Below are 17,535 nucleotides of genomic sequence, written 5' to 3'. Positions count from 1 at the left end.
CATCCAAGTGTGTGCTGTTGCTGAGAGATGGTGGCAGGTGCGGACACCAGCACCGCCATGGGCATACAGCCAGACTGATGAGGGCGTAGATCCAGCTGCAAATCAACCCTGCAACAAATGGTTAGTTTCCACCCGCGTCAGCTCCGCGATGCAGCCAAGCTGATAGTTCTACCAGCACTAGTGGGACGGGGCCACCACTTGCCACACTAGCACCATGGCACCAGTGAGAAAACTACACCTTGAGAAATGCTACTCAAGCAGCCTCAAGATAAGTGAAGAGAAAGCTTTCTGAGCTGCTATACTGCTTAAAAGTGTGCTTTGGAATTCGGAAATGGAAATGTCTCCTGGAAATTGTTCTTAGTATTGCTACAGAAAGAGGCATTTGAATATGCTGTTTGTAAATAATTTTAAAAGCTGTTCTTTAAACAATTTTCATGTACACTGTCTGTTTCTGTCTTGATACAGATACATGCAACATCATCCAAAGTACTGACTTACTACTCGAGTCAAGAGAAGTAGAAATATTTTCCAAGATACTGATAAAGAGTATGTCACCTCTGTTTAAATACGAACCTTGTCATGCTGAAGGGGTATAAACAAAGTTACATGGGAAGGTGATTTCCATGGGTTCACCTGTATGTGTTAGTGTCCTGTTCTGTGCAGTCTCAGCTCAGTACCATGCTACCACTCCACCTGCAAACATCTGTTTTTCTGGAAAAACTAAAATCAGTGACTGAATGAGGTTTTTTTAATTGTTTATTGGTAACACATTTTTGTAGGACCAAAGAACCCATGCCAAAGAGTTGAGAAAAGGCTTCACAAGTAATAAAGAGACAATTCCCTCTTCAGGTGACAGCTAAGTAGTCCAGCTGACTGGCATGGATCTGGCAGGATGATTGTCTCGGGTACATCTACAAAAAATAAGGTTATATGGCTTTTCAGTGCAGCTCTGGGAGCAGCTCATTAACATTTTGGGTGGCACGGAGGCTAATGAGGGACATATTCCAAAACAACAGCAGTACGGTGGCTCAAAAGGTGCTCTGTACCGAATGATACCAAAATTGCTAAGCAGTAATACTATCCATGACACTAATCTTTCATCCTGTCCTCATGAACTCATCCCAGTTCTATGTCTCACCCTACTTTTGTCCCCATGCTCCTCCCCACTGGCAGAGCAATGCTTGCTGCACGCTGTTTCTGCTTCAGCGGCCAAGAGGCAGATCCTATATGCCATGGGGACATCCTAGCTAGTGGGTGGGAGAAGAGCACTATCTCTTCTTGGTGATCTTCTGTCCAAACTCAGTTTAATAAGACTGCTCTAAGGCAGCAGGATTACGTTCAGTGTCCTTTGACAGCTGAGCTCACCCCACTCAAGGTGTTTCTTGGCTGTCTGCACATTCTCCTCTATGTCTACGTAACAATAATAAACCAGGTCAATGAACTAAATAAAACCCAGCAAGAATTAAATTACAGGTTGTAACTGAGGTGAACTGACAGCCCTTTGGTACCATCACATTCTTCCCCTTCTCCATACACCTGGCTGTCCACTTTACACCAGCCCTGGTCTTCAATGGGCCCTGACTCCAGTCAGTCTGTCTCACCAGCAGAGAAAAATTACACCGGATAAAGGAAGGGAACATTGTTTTGACAGGTGAGTTGCACTGATTCTTATAAACTGCATGGATGGCCCCAAGCAGGATGCCAGATTTTGAAGTCAGAAGAAAGCCTTTAGGCTCTCAAATTACATCTTGAGAAATTTTTCCCTTTACCAACAGCATCTCACTTTTGCTTCAGGACATGCTCTGACTCACTCAGTTACTCATTTTTTGTCTCGTTTTTCCTCACTTTTTCCTCATTTTTTTCTTTTCTGCTATTGTGTTTTAGTTTGTCTCATATTTAGCTACTAAACTTTTGAGGCAAGGTTCATCGTCATTTTGAGTTTACAAAACCCCAAGTAGAAAGAAGGACCAACCGTGCACCAATCAGAGAGAAACTGCTGCACTATTTTAACATATCAGGGAGAAACGGCCGCACTATTTTTAAAAAACGTTCCCCTGCAAAGACCATTAATGTCAGTAGATGGTGCTATATACGTATTTTTATGAATGCTTTTTGGCCGCGGTTTACCCAATCAATATCATTTCCTTTGTGTTTGAGTGTGATAACACTAGAAACCTAGAAGCCACAGAATTTAAGAGATGTTTGGCTTTTATCAGGAAATCACTGCAGAGATCTAAAGGCTTTCCACTGCTTGGCATCATGTCATATAGTACTACCTGTACTGTATGACTAATCATGGGGTGATTCAATGAATGCAAGGGCTTGGTGTATTGAGGTGCCGTAGTTCCTATATTTCATTAGCTGATACATATTTTTTTAAAAGTGTGCAGAGCTATTCTTCATGCACTTTTCTCAAAAGAGAAGTCTCTTGACTTCCCTCTCTAAACCTAATTACTCTCAGTTTCCTTCAAACAACCTCGTGTATTGTTCATGTGGAGCTCAAATACAACATCTTGCAGACAAACCGGTCAGTAGGACCAGCTTTTCTGTATCTCAGTGCCAAATTGATTCCTCCTTTCTTTTCATCTTTGAGATGAAAATATTATATTACCTTACATACATCCTTTAAATTTTTTCTACTGCTGCTAACTGAAACTGTATTAAGGAACCATATCATTAAAGCTATATTGCAAGACTTTTTTGTGGCAGAGCAGAAAATTACGTTTAAGAAAGACAAATCAATATTTACCTTTTATTTCTGTGGAAAACTAGAGCTTGTAAGTGTAATGTTTTCAGAAGATTAAGGCTGAAGGAGAGTAAGGCTTCAAAATCTTATTATAAAACCAGTCTAAAGAGCTCAGATAGCAATAGAGGCTTTTAACCTGTTATGGAGATAGATCACTTTTCAGCAAAAAATGGCTATCAAACCAATCATATTCCTTTAGGAAAACAAAGAAGATGTAGGATTAAAATAACAGAGAGGGAAAATATACATAATACTCTAGAGAAGAAAGCAAAATATAGCTTAGTACAGTATGTGCCTAGTAACTTAAAGACACTCTGAAGAACAATAATTTCCATCAGAAAAAAAATATCTGTTTCTCAGTGTGGAATAGACTTCTGTGAATTCCAAAGCATAATGGGGCCATATGCAAATAATAAGGATGTGTGGGTTTCTATTCAGACTGCAGGGATCCTGAAAAGGCTCACTCGGCAGTTTTAAAAATCCTGGCCTTCTTGTGCCAGATGCTGACTATACATATGCATATACATTGTAATGCAATTCAGCACACTTCTTCCCTAGGAAAAATTGGAATTTTTCTTTTTGTCTTTTAAAATTCATTTACATGGCATTAGAGACACATTCTGTCTTTGTCTGCCATGAATGACTTAATGCCTTTATAAAGCTATACCTATGCAGAAAGTTGAACTATCTAAAGCCTCATTTTTCACCAATGCCATGAACTAATGCCAAGAAGCTGTAAGGGAAAGCATATATCATCCAATGAACAGATGTAAAAATAACTTAATCAGAGCTCTGAACCTTTTAAAGGATTTTTCTTTTTTGGATTGCATTCTGTTATTAATCTAATCACCATATTCTATAACAGATTGTAGACAATCATTGCTCTACACAAATACTTCATTGCAAATGGTTACAGCAGGAGGCTACATCTCCCGTAGCTCCCATAGGATTGTCTAGGAAAGAGCCTATAAAGAAGTTTTCCCCTTCCCTGGCACACAAGGATGCGTAGAAATGTTTATTAATAAAATCACAAGCTGATCAGTGTTTCAGCTGCCTACTCTGGATTTAAAGCCATTGAACTTGTCTCTTTTCCTGAACTCTAGTCCCTTCTTTTTAAAACCAGCAGAAACATGGTATGCTCCAGAGGATATTCTGAGGGAATCCTTTTTCCTTACTCTCCACAATTCTGAATGTGTCTTTAAGACAAAACCAACATTTCTGGCCTCACCTTTGCTCCAGACTAAGGGGTTTACTTGCAACAAGTACTGGCACTTTTAAAAAATGTATTTATTATTGTAATGTAATTTGCTATTATAACAGAAACAGAAAAATCTTTTTGTTGACACCACAGCTGAAACCAGGGAGATTCTCTCCCCACATTGCTTCTCAGGTTTTTAATTTTAGAGCTGCCTGGTATAATCCCTGGGTTGTAGAGGGCAATAGGAATGCTTTGGGATACCAGCCTCATAGCAGAGTCTTAACTCTATCAATCAGTAACTGCAATGATAAGAGCATTATGAGAGACTTCTCCAAAGCAGTTTCATTACTGTTTTCACATCAGATGTTGATGAGTCTGAGGTAAAAATACCAGAAGGCCATTTACAGTAGGGCTTTCATCGGGGCTAGCGCTGATGATTCTTATCAGGTCTAAGGAATAGTAAAAAAGAGTCAGAAAAAAACCCTCAGTATAAATAAGACCTTGTCAATGAAAATGTGACCAAGAAGGATAAAAAGCAGATTTGCTAACACTGACCTCATCCACGTCATTCCTCAAAGGCCAGCTCTGCCCCAGCAGGGCAGCACCATGCGGGGCAGACAAAGCAGCTTTTGTCATGTCTTGTCACTGGTACAATAATGGGTATCAGGCAGGACTGCACAATGCTGCTTGTTTTGCCAGAACAGACTGAATGACGCTTTCTGCCTAATTCAGTAGATACCTACTGCTGGGGCCTATCAGTCATTGTTCTTTGTCTTTTGTTCCCTGTTACCTTATTTCCTTTTATCCTAATACTTTTTGTTTGTTTGCTTTTCAATTATTTTTCCTTTTTTTATATATATATTTACCATTTTTCCTTTCTAATCTCTCATTCCTCTTCCAACCTGTCTCTTCCTTTGTCTTTGTTAGACCACACTGTTCTGTGCCCCAATTCGCTTTGGTCTTGCCTGACGGCAACTGTCCTCTCGAACTTATCACAAAATGACACCTCTCCCTTCACTCCCAAGCCTTCAGGTCTTCTCTGTTATCAGTCCCAGCACATTCCATTGATTGCCTCTCTCAATCTTACATTCAGTCTTCTCCTAATATGCTCCTCACTGGCTACTTGCTCACTTGAATTTCCTTATTGCTATCTTTCATGTCTGGCCGGTGGCCACCCTCTTCTGAGTTCTCCCCTGAAAATGTTGGATGTCTCCTAGCATGTCCTATGAATGCCAGTAGTATTAGAGCATCACTTGCAGCATGAGACAACGTGATGACCACTAACCTAGTCTGCCTGAGGCAACATTCACAAGTTTGCCAAACAATAACGAGGTATCCTTTGTCTTCCTACACATATCAGGTGAGCCTTACCTGACTCGCATCCTGAAGACTCTCTGACCAAAGGGGTCTCATTCAAAATAATCAGAGAAAAGCCAAGAAAACAAACAAACACGTTATTTCTGCTATATGTTTACCAGAGAAAAAGCTGAGTTTGACAGATTCCATCAACCAGCATTAAAATTACAATCAGCTGAGGCAATTTAATGGCCAGGGGCAGCTCTTCAAATATGATGATGTCTGACTCAAAACCCAAGCTGCTTCCATCTCCAGGTAAATCTGTTGTGACACTCGTTGCAGCACAGCTGTATGGGAGCAGCCACCCTAAGAGATGTCCTATGTTTCATTCACAGTCTGAAATGCCTGCTTGCCAGTGGTCCAGCAAAAAAAAAAAAAGAAAAAAAAACGATGCCACATCCAGATATGTTCCTTTCTATATAGTATCTTCAAAATGAGAGGCCTTAGGACTGACTTGAGGGGCAGTCAGAAGCAAAAAAAAATTGGGCCATGTAGACATTGGCTGGCCAAGCCTATCACCCTCTTTGTTCTCTCTTCCTGACTTAACAGCTATGGAGATGCAGATGCTTGTTTAATTTTAAATTGTGTTGGACAGACAATTGCAATGAAAGGGATGGGTTAAGATGCAGCTGCATGGAGCACTCACTGTTAGACTTTACTGCAGTTCTACTTCCAGCTGTCTGCTTTTGAGTTACCATCTCCTGAGACAGCTTGACTTGACTGATGGTGCTCACTGCAAAACAGCCAAGATGTGCAGAGCCATCATATAATAGCTGCACTGAATAACTGATTCCCACAGTGTGACCCCTAGCACTTGAGCTGCAGCCCATGCTTCCAGACAGGCCAGTTCTGTTCACACCGCCTGGTTCGTCATACCATGTGGTTCATCGTACCATCCCTCTAGATCTGGAGATACTGAATGCAGAACAACCATAGAGGGCAGTTTGGATTAAGTCCATCAAAGGCCGTGCTGCTGCTGGAGTGGAAGTCACATCTGCCTCTGTGCTCCTGCTGTCCCAGCGCTCCCTCAGCACAGCCCCATGGACAGACAGATTAGGCAACTGACCCCATTTACCTGCTTTTCTTGCAGGATCGTTTTCCAGCTGGCTCATTTGAGTCAGCACAATAGGAACATAGGGAGAGTATGAAGAATAGCATCCCGCTTTTCAGCAGCAGTGCAGTTTTAGATTGGCCCGAACCAATCAGGAAACCTCTTGTGGCATTACTAATGGATTATTTCAACCTGCACTTCAGCAAAGATGAGCCCATGGGTACATTACAATAAAGCACCCTGCTGTGAAAACGCAGCAGGCACACCAGGAAAAATTCATGTGGCTCCTGCTATGGTGTTTCAGAGTAGTATGGTGGTTTTCACTGGTGGACAGGACGTGCCATCACGCAAACACACTGAGCCTGTCTCGACACAAATTCAGCTGGGATGGCTTGCATCAGAACAGAGGTCTGCACAAAGCATGCCTGGCTACAGATTAAAAAAGCACTTGTGCATCAGCCTCTAGGCAGCACAGCTTCATGATGTTGCCCAGGCCAGGCTGTAATCTGGAATGAAGGCTAATGGAATAGCATTTGGATCTCCATTAGCACTTTATTGAGTTGCAGCAGTGCCTCAGTCAAGGCAGAGCTAACATGATACTATGAGAGGTTATATATTTGTAGGCAGAAATTAGAACTGTGATTCTGTATTTGAGAGCAAATGAGCCTTGTGTTGCAATGTGGGGAACTGAAGTGTTCGGTATTTGAGACACTGACCTGTACTGCGTGGGGTCAGAAATAGGGATACTTGTAATGTTCATGAGCAGGTTCAGGATCAGGTCTTCAGAGAAGACTTGAGCACTGTTACAAGATCAGGTCTTCAGAGAAGAATCAAGCAGTATTACATATGTGTTTTGTCCCAGCTGGTCCATGTATGGTGGAGGGAAAAAAAGAAAGAAAGCACTGGTGCTTTGGCTTTGTTTTTTTCTTTTTCTACACCCATGCCATTTGACTTAAGAGTTTTTAGCATCTGAATGGGCGAATCTGATGGTGAACAGGTGAACCAGGCTCACTGAGAATTTTACACATGCCCAAAGTGAATGCTGGGCCACATGGGTGCATCTGCAAAAGGGAACTCAGCAATGGGAACCAGCCTAGGAAATGCTTCCAGTGCTCCCAATGGGATCAAACTCTCTCCTTTCCAAGGTACACAAACAAATCCCGCATATTAGTTTGGGTATGGCAGGTCAGCTGTGCTATTGTAACAGTTATGTTCAAATTGCTGTGACATGTAGGGCCAAATTCTGCTGATGCATGGAATAACACAGGCATGAAAATTTTTTCTATTGGGGCAGTGTTTGACTCCATGCAAAAGGCAGAGGGTTCAGTGTCCTGCTCACTGCTGCTGAGTTCCCAGGCCTCCCTGTTAGCTCTCTGCCCTTGTGGCAGACACTGTGCAAGTTCACACAGCAGTACATACCAGAAGTGGAGCAAGGAGCTGTGCTTCAGGACTGGTGAAGCAGCCTCATCCAGGCCAGGGAAAAAAAGGCAGTAAATTCAGACCCTCCCTTGGAGTGGGTTTCTTGCTGTTAAGGATAGTTTTGGCACTGCAAGTATAAGGACCCGCAGAATGGAGCTACAAAAGAAACACAGACTCTTACTAATTTTTATTTTTCATAATTACTTCAGGGAGATTACCCACATGAAGAAGACAGTCAGGAATGCACCTCCTTCTACTCAGCTCTTCTGCTCTTGCAAATCAATGTTTTTCCATTAAAGTCAATGGAGCTTGGCTGATTACGTGAAGTCAAGATCATTATGTACAATTTATTGGCTCTAGTCATTTGATAATATGCTACAATGGGAAATCTTTTACCTCTCCTTCTTTTATAAAACACAAAGGACCCATACAGTTTCAGATAATTGTATTTTGCTCTAGTCCCACTTTCTAAAAAAAAAATTCCTTTTGTTATTTCTCTCTTGAGGGGGTAGCTATGACTAAGTGGCTGAACAAAACCTTCAGATTTACCAAACCTGCAATGCAGCTCATTTCCTACCATTTAAGGCAATGCTATTCTCGGAATTCGCACTTTGAAATCTCCCCTCCCGGAGAATCAGTGCTTTAGGACAAAGGTAGGCACCAGTGTAAAGCCCAGTTGTAAATGCACCAAATAAAGGTTTTAGGTTAAATTTTGCCTTTCACATCTCATAGAAAAAAAGAGTTTCTTTTCTGTATTTCTTATTTTACATGTCCATATAATCACCCACTGTAGCGCTGAAGACCGAGGAGTTCCAGTATTACATCCTGGAAATGGTTTCCCTCTCCAGTCTGGGCTGACCTTTCTTAGCTCTGGACTTCATGTTATCATGTCTCCCAGTCATACAGTCACAAAATCTCTTCCGAGCCACCAACAAGTAAGACTTTTGTTTAATCATGACTACTCTATTTTAGAATGTACATTAATTTCTGCTCCGTAAAACACCTCACTGTGTTGTAGCAGTGCAATACTGGATCAAATCCTGCAAGCACAACAGAACTGAGCTATACCAAGTTGGTACTTGTGGGACAAATTTATGGGAAAGGACAGCAAAAACTCTCATCCTGGTGATTCATTAGGTGACGCTTTTTCCTCTGCAGCGATTCTGAACCAAGGCTCAAGGTGCACAGGGCTCTGACTTCCACATGAATCATAAAATGTTTTGGCTGCTTGAGATGTGACTGTGTGTGATACACTTAATCTTTGTGATGAGTTAAAGCAAGTAACAAGAGCAAGTAAGGTTCAGTCAGGTTCAATAAGGCTCTTTGTTAAATCTACACATTTTGAGCTCAAGTCCCTTCCTAGCATTCTAGCAATTCTCCTAACCCCCTCCTATTTGGGTCACCTGCAGTTCACATCTGCTTCTGAATCTAAAACACATCAATGCTGAAATGTATTTTAAGGGTGTGCAACGTCAGAGTTCAGTCTGAAGTGCTGCCAGCTATGGATTCATGGTGGGCAAAGAGGCTGTCACGTAGGGCTCCGCAGTGAGACAACAGCATGCCCCAGAGCTGAAAGTTGGATAAATGATGCTTACAGAATCTGTGCATGCCACCCACAATAAAGCTTATAGTTGTTTCATTTGCTTAATATTTCCCCTCTTTTGTACATTTCTGAGACACTGTTTTATAATTATTAGTAGAATATTAGAAAAAACACTTAATTTGTTCTAATTCTTAGTATTCTTATTTTGAATGAAGTACCAAATATTTGGGGGGAATTTATTAACAATAAAAGTGATATACCTATCTCTTAATATTAATTTTTAGATATATTCAAGAAAGGGAATGAGTGAATTAGGCAGCTGCCAAAGCATGTACATCTGAGTGGAATAACGATCAGTATTTTATGACACATTTGGAAGGAAAACGTAATAAAAGATAAAGAGGCATATGAAATGGTATTAAAATAGCCACTCATTATTGATAAATTATTCTAGAGTTGTCTGATATATTTGCTTGATAAAATGATTACCTGTTCTTTACACAGACAGACACTAGATCTAATCATGCTGGACTGCTGAATGTATTTTGTATAATGTTAATTAAGACGAAAATCAAGGCTAACATATGAACTGTAAAGCATATAAGAAACTGACTGAAGAGGAGTCTTCTGTCAGGAGAAAGGGCAATTATTAATGGAGTTTCCTAGATTCACTCTGGGAACAATCTTATTTAATTTTTCATTAATGACCTTGGCACAAAAAATAGGAAGTAAATGAGCTAATGAAATCTGCTGACAACATAAAACTGGAAGGTACTGCTGATACAGAAGAGGATTGAAGTATCATGCAGGAACATATTAATGACCTTGAGGGATGCAGTAGCAGAAATAGGATGGAATTTCATAGAGAATAATAAGTGATGATCTTAGGGGCCAAAATAAATTTCTATAAGCATGAGGAAAGAGCAGAGGAGGAGAAAGAAGTAGGTGTATCAGTCACATGATATATATCAGACTTTTTAATGGAAGAAGACATAGGAGAAAGCAATGCATTAATATCTTCATAACATGTAGTGATTAGGCCTGGACAAACATGTTCAGAAAAGCTAGATCCAAACTGGAACAGGTACCAAGAGGTGCTGCTAGGGCAATTAAAGGGATGAAGAAGACTATCTTACTGGAAATATCTTGGTGTGAACAAATACAATATCAGATCGGGAGATTAAAAAAGGGAAAGGGAAGACTATTCAAAGAACAATACAAGTACAAAATAAAATGTCCAATAATATATTTAGGCTGGAATTAAAATAAGGCTTCAAAACATCAAAGGAGGCTTCTGGAACATCACTTCCATCATAGTAGTAAAAAGAAAGGCATTAACTAATTTTAAGGTGAACTTCCTAAGTTGCGAGGGGAGGCTATATGGCTTCATGGCTGGCAATAGCAAATGGTTGGAATGAAAACCCCATCAGGTGACACCAGGTTCTCCATTCCCTGACAGCTGGATTTGCATAGAAGAACAATGTGCAAACTTTCACATGCAGAGCATGGAGTCCTGACCTGTGCCACATCTGCTTACTGTGTGTTTGGAGCTCTGTGATCACATTTAAAGCACCTTTACTGCACTGGGCCAGTGGGGAGACCCAGACAGGAGAGCCTTACTTCTGCCTTACAAATGAGCCTTGATGTCAATGCTGTATTCTGAGCTTAAAGTCACAAAAATGACGTGATCTTCTGTGCACATACAGAACACAAGGAGGCAGTACACGGGTGCTGATCCAGAAAGGTCATCATAGATATAAATGGCCACATGATAAAACAACAGCATTTATAATTGCACTTCATGCGTTTAAAAAGTAGGTGCTATTAGGTTAAATTAATAATACATACTTAAAATAACCTTTTGGTTAAAAGAATCACAGCTGCCTTTCTTGTATATATTGCGACTCATCACATTTCCGTCTGGACTGTTTTATCTTTGTTGCCTAAAGACGCAAATCTACGATGTGTGCTCTGAAATACACATAGTGCTGGTAAAATATTTCTGTTCATTTCCTGTACACCCAGAGCATTCTCCTGCTGCCATTAACATCACACTATACTGTTCTAATGATACCAGATACTAATGAACTTGTAATATGCATTTCTAACTTCCACTGATTTTAATGGAGCTGCCCCTGATTATGCCTGGATTACATCAGTCCTGATGAAAAAAAACAACCAAACAACTGACTTCGTATATACTTAGCACATGCATGCAGCAGTTGAATTCCAAATACACATCAAGTGAGCTGTTCTGCATATGTCTTGTTTTCTAACTGGTCCATAGTAAATGCGTAATTTACTTTTCCACTCAAAACACCACTAGCTACAATTCACCTGGAATGCCAACAGAAAGCAGAAGTTGAGTGAAGTATGTTTGTCTCACCAGCTAAATGAACAAGGCAAAACACAAACTCGTTAGAAATGCTGGCCCTTGGATATTCAAAGCTCTGTGACATGCTGTACATGCAGCATGCTTGCCTACACCCTTAGGAATACCATGGCATGGCAGGACTCCCAGTCTCTGCAAAGCTTGTAGTCAGGACTTCAGAATCTGAGAAATTCAGTTAGTTCATATCACAGGTCTTCATGGGGGAAGGGTGGCCAAAACACTGTTAAAAGGAGTGAGGAGAGGAAGCAGGAGCTGGAGTCAGGCATGCACATCTGATGTAGTGTAACTCCAAGTTTCACTTTAAGTTAAACATTAAAATGCCTTTACATGTCTTGTGTGGTACTATCAGCAGCTGAGATTTGATGGACCTAATTTCACCACTGCTGCATATATGTACAGGAGTCAGAGTGCTAAAGAATATGCAGTTTGATGTATGTACATGACAAGAAGCTCAGATGCAAGATTTTTGCCCAAGATTTGCCAGCAGAGACATGTATGTCTATGTCAGAGTCATTCACTATCCACCAGAGACCCTGTCATTGTTTGACCTCAGCCGGCAACTAAGCATCATGCAGCTGCTCGCTCACTCCCCACCGGTGGGATGGGGGAGAGAATTGGGAGAGTAAAAGATGATAAAACTCGTGGGTTGAGGTAAAGGCAGCTTAACAGGGAAAGCAAAAGCCACATGCACAAGCAAAGCAGAACAAGGGATTCATTCACCACTTTCCATGGGCAGACAGGTGTTCAGCCAGCTCCAGGACAGTAGGGATCCATCAGGCACAGTGGTTACTTGGGAATACAAATGTCATCGCTCTGAATGTCCCTCCCATCCTTCTTCTTCCCCCAGCTTTGTATGCTGAACACAAGATCACATGGTGTGGAATATCCCTGTAGTCAGTTGACATCAGCTGTCCTAGCCTTGTCTCCTCCCAACTTCTTGTGCAGCCCCAGCCTGTTCACTGGTGGGCTGGTGTGAGGAGCAGCAAAGGCCTCGGCTCTGCGTAAGCACTGTTCAGCAATAGCTAAAACATCCCTATGTTATCAACACTGTTTGCAGCACAAATCCAAAATGTTGCTCCATACTAGCTGCTGTGAAGAAAAATAACTCTACCCCAGCCAAAAGCAGCACAGACCCAAACATCCAATGCTTCTGATCTATGTGAAACATGTTGTGACAGTATGTATCTGCTGTGTAATATACAGACAGAGAAGTTCCAATCCTTCCTAGAAGAGCTGGACTTACTGTACAAGATGAATGTAATCCAATAGCTTGGCATTGCCTGGAAATGCACAGGAGCACGGTGGCTGCTGTGAACACAAAGAAAGTTTGGCTCCTCCACAGACACCCTGCATACCATATACTAAACTGCCAAGACCGAGCCAATTCTCAGAAACATCTCAAATATTTCAGGCATTGTGCCTTCCTAAACAAGGAAAAAAATATAACCTCTCCAAAATAAGTGAGAAGTGTAGATTCCTAAATTCACTGCTTGGTCAGGAAGGCACCAGTATTAAATAGGGGGAGCCTTCAGCCCAGTGCCTGCAGAGATCCCCGTGTCATTGGATGCCTTCATTATGCTGTCAAACAGCACCCTGAGATGGCCCTACTTCATATATCTTCATCAGACTTTTTTTCTTTTTAAGATCAGGAAAAGGAAATAAACCCTCACTGCAATGCTGTCGGTTTCTGGTGCTGTAACTGCAGAGAAAAGCCCAAGGAGATGAATAAGCATAATACAAGATTTCAGAAAAGGAAGCAGATGAAAACACTTAAAAGGTATTATATTAATGTAACTTCTGATTATATAAATGGCTACTTCATGATTTATTGAACCTTTTTTTATTTTGGAACATGTAGGTTTGTAATATGGCCTTTAATCCTTGTAGCAGTTTTATATACGTTTTATAATACTGAGATTTTCTTGACTTGACTATGAAACAGTGCATTTGACTATGATCCAACGAGCCATGCATTTAACTTTCAGGATTCTATGTTGATACACAGTTTATTTCACACTATTTATACAGCTTCAGTTTTCAATATACCATAAATTCAGGCATCCATAACATCTCCCCACACTGTAAGTACTTACCACTTTTGCGGAAGATAACAGCTGAAACCAGATGCTTTAATGATTGTGAAAAATGAAAGTTTGGGCTTCTGGCACTGAGGAAAGCACAAAATCACCCAATATGGCAATTCCCCATCTAAATGGTGGAGCCTGGATCTCAGAGTTAAATCCTGTGGATGGAATGAAACTGTTCAAACGTCTTGAGAGATTATTTCAAACTGTTTCCCACTCTAGTAAACTGTAGCCAAGTTTACTCTTTGAACAATTTCTTTGCAAGGTTATGTATTTTTAACAAGAGGAACTGGTAAATGGATCAAAAGCATTGTGGTTCTTTGTTTGGTGTGTTGTTCTGTTTTCTTGTTTGCGCTACGTTTATGATACAGACTAAAGCACACTGCTAATGTGAGGAGAACCCAAGCTACCAGGGAGCGAAAAAGGGTGATGATGAGCAGAGGTGAAACTGAGGTAACTGAGATAAATAGGAGGATTCAAGGAAGCAGGTGAGCAATTTCTGCATGTAGGCAGAGGCAGGGAAGGTGCTTTGGAGGAGAAGGGATGCGGAAAGCCAGTCAAAGGGAGGGGAAAGGCTCAGCTTTGTCATTTGCATCGTTGAGAATGCAAAGACACAGCAGGATGCTTATACCTGTTCAAAGGGAACAAAATGTTACTGCCCATGAAAATGACAAATTATGATCTGAGAATATTTTTTATTCCTTTTGCATACAGCACGACTTGGAACTTGACTGCCGTTAAACGCATGTAATGTCAGTGATAACAGATACTGTGTCACCACAACACCCTTTCTATGCACCCTTTCACACTGTGCCCCACAGATGGCAAAGCAAGCCTGATAACATTATAGCAATTCCCCAAAATAGATTAAGTGAACTGGTTGCTTCTATAACCTTCACTTTAACTTTCAGCCCCGTAAAAGACGTTGAAGAATTACATTTCCACTAGTTCTGAATCATCTTCTGAAAAACATGTGAAAACACTGAAACATTCATCATAGGTGTAAATATTCTATTCTAAATTATAACAAAGGAAAATTATTGCAGACATATCAAAAAGTAGCTGTAACATTCATCTCTCTAATGCTGGCGCAAGATTGATGAGATGGTCTATGATTATTTCAGGATTAAGCACTACAATAATAATCTCATTCCCACTGAGTGCTCCTAAATACTCTCAGTAAACCCATTCATCCCTTTTCCTTAACTGTGATCCCATCCCTATAGCAAGAAATAGCTCCATAAAACTGGGTCAAGCAAACAGTTTACTCTTTTCTACAGTAACCATATATTTTATATACATAATAGCTCCTTCCTTTGGTAACAATTTAATCCAATCTGTATTAGACTGAAACGTGATGCAGTGTGGGGAAAGTGAGAACCAAGTAACTAAGAAAACAGAAAGAACTTCATGGGCAACTTACAACATAAAAAACTTGCTAGCAGAGAAAAATATAACCTTTAAAAAGTCACTGGTTTTTTCCCCCAAATATGCCCTTTGGTAATTAAAAGTTTTCATCTCATAGCTCAAAAATGTGTATGTTCCTATTAATACTGTAAAATCACTTACAAAAATTGTATGTTCTTGTCCACTAACCACTGATTGTGATCCAAATGCTATTTTAAGAAGAAATTGAGAGGATCTGTATTTGCACACAATGTAAGATGCTGATGGAAAGAGAAACAACTAATAACTCTTCTCATCTTCCCACAGTTTGCTATTACAGTGGAAACTTTCTAAAGAAAATTTTTATTTTTTAAAAAAAGGAGGTAAAAACAGGAAATTCCTTAAATATCTAGACAAATAATACTTAAAGCACATATACGAAAATAAGTTATTCCATTTCCTGGATATTAATTAGTAAACCTTTGGAAAAATCTTATCCTCACCCTTTTCCAAAGAAAACAGCTGTTAAAGTAAGATTCTGAATTCCCATTGATGTTAAATATATTTTTATGTATCATCATTACTTTATGCACAGGATAACTGCAGATAAACACAGAGCCACGTGCTTCTTGAATCGGCTGTGCACAAAGCTATTACTGGACATATCTTGACTTTGTATTTCACTATTAGAACAACAGCAGTCCTTATGTTCCTGAAGATGTCATTTCGGTGCTGTATTTTGGCCTTATACTGCACAGTGCTATGAGAAGCATTCTCTGCTCCCTTCTCGTAATCAGGAAAAAATAAAATACATAGCTGAGATGGTTGACTGTAGTGTCATAAGAAAAAGCTGTAATTGCAGTCTGTCCATTCTATTCAGAATGAAAAAGGCGGTGAAGTGCTTTAGACGTTGATGCCACAGTAACCTCAACATATCCCAGGACAGGGAATTTATTCAACTATGCAAGAAAGCAAAGCAAACTGCTCTATATGGATACTCCAACACTACTTCAACTCCCTCGTGAAGATCTATGGTGGGTGTTCAGTCAGGAGCTCACTGAACGACCACTTGACTTTCTTAAGAGAGTTGTCATCCTCCTTGCAAAACTGAGAGCAGGCTATAAAACATAAAATTAATTTGGATTATTACTAGTTTTGATGATGATGACGTTTAAGTGTTGTTTATGCTGTGTTGTGAGCATTATATTAGCAGTGCTGAACTCCAGGCAGTTAAAACTGTAATAGAGTTCAAGCGACTGAATTAAAGTAATAATGGGACCAAAGCAACTACCAGAATTATTGAAAGGTTATATATCTAAATATAGCTTGCCCTGAAAATACTTCTGACCACTGCACCTGTTGAACTAAATCTATAAATCTGGCTAGAATCAAAGCAAGGTGTTTTTGTCAGAACAGGTAAAATATGTTTTTGAAAAAGGGGTTATCACTGTGACCCTGATAGCTGTTTCACTCAGCCTTACCAGTAAACAAGGCATTCAGTCCGTTTGTGAAGTACTTATATGAGAAAAAATAAAACATTCTCTTCTGTTTCCACACATTTTCTGGGTTGGGCTGTTGCACACAAACTTGAACGAGCTGGGGTTCTCATCAGAATAACCCAACAGTCAGAGATGGCAGGCAGGGCCAAACATGTCCAGTGGCCACGCAGGATAATGCCAGGCATTTGTTTCCTATGTGTGTTCTACAAGATGCCTTTCTACTTTAGTCACGCAGAATAAATATTGTTTAGGAATTCTGGTTACTTGGAAGGAGAGTTCTGGGAACTGGTTTTGAAGTGTGGATGCGGAGAAATAATGTAGCACAACAAAGGGAATTCACCAATGCAGGAGAATAAAAACCTTCAGGTGACGGATTCTGCATCAGTATAGTCAACAAAGAGATAAAATCAAGCTACTGCTTCTTAAAAGAATTTATGCAGGCAATGAGTTCTGTGGACTGGGAAGTGTTTAATCTCTAAGTCACACTTAAATAACAGGGTTAAGACTGTAAAACATGACCATATATTACATTTGTCACTTGCAGTCACATAACTAAGAACTACATCAGATCATCCTCACTCCCAATGTAATAGCTTAATTATTGTATTGGGTATAATGAAAAACCACACAATTTTAAAGGGTTGTTCAAATGCAGCTCAGGTGCATCACCTATACGGTATCACTAACCAGAAGCCCCATTACAGCATGGTTTCATATTTATAGGAGTAAAACAAATTGCACTGACACAGGGCTGTGTGTTCATATTTCATTGCTTAAAAGCATCAAGGCACTTGAGACAGTGGAATCAGGATGTTCAGGCAGAGCAAAAGACAACATAATCTCAGTCTTTACAGCTGCAAG

This window comes from Nesoenas mayeri, assembly GCF_963082525.1.
Source record: "Nesoenas mayeri genome assembly, chromosome: 5".
Classification (NCBI taxonomy): Eukaryota; Metazoa; Chordata; class Aves; order Columbiformes; family Columbidae; genus Nesoenas; species Nesoenas mayeri.
This window is presented reverse-complemented; position numbering follows the sequence as displayed.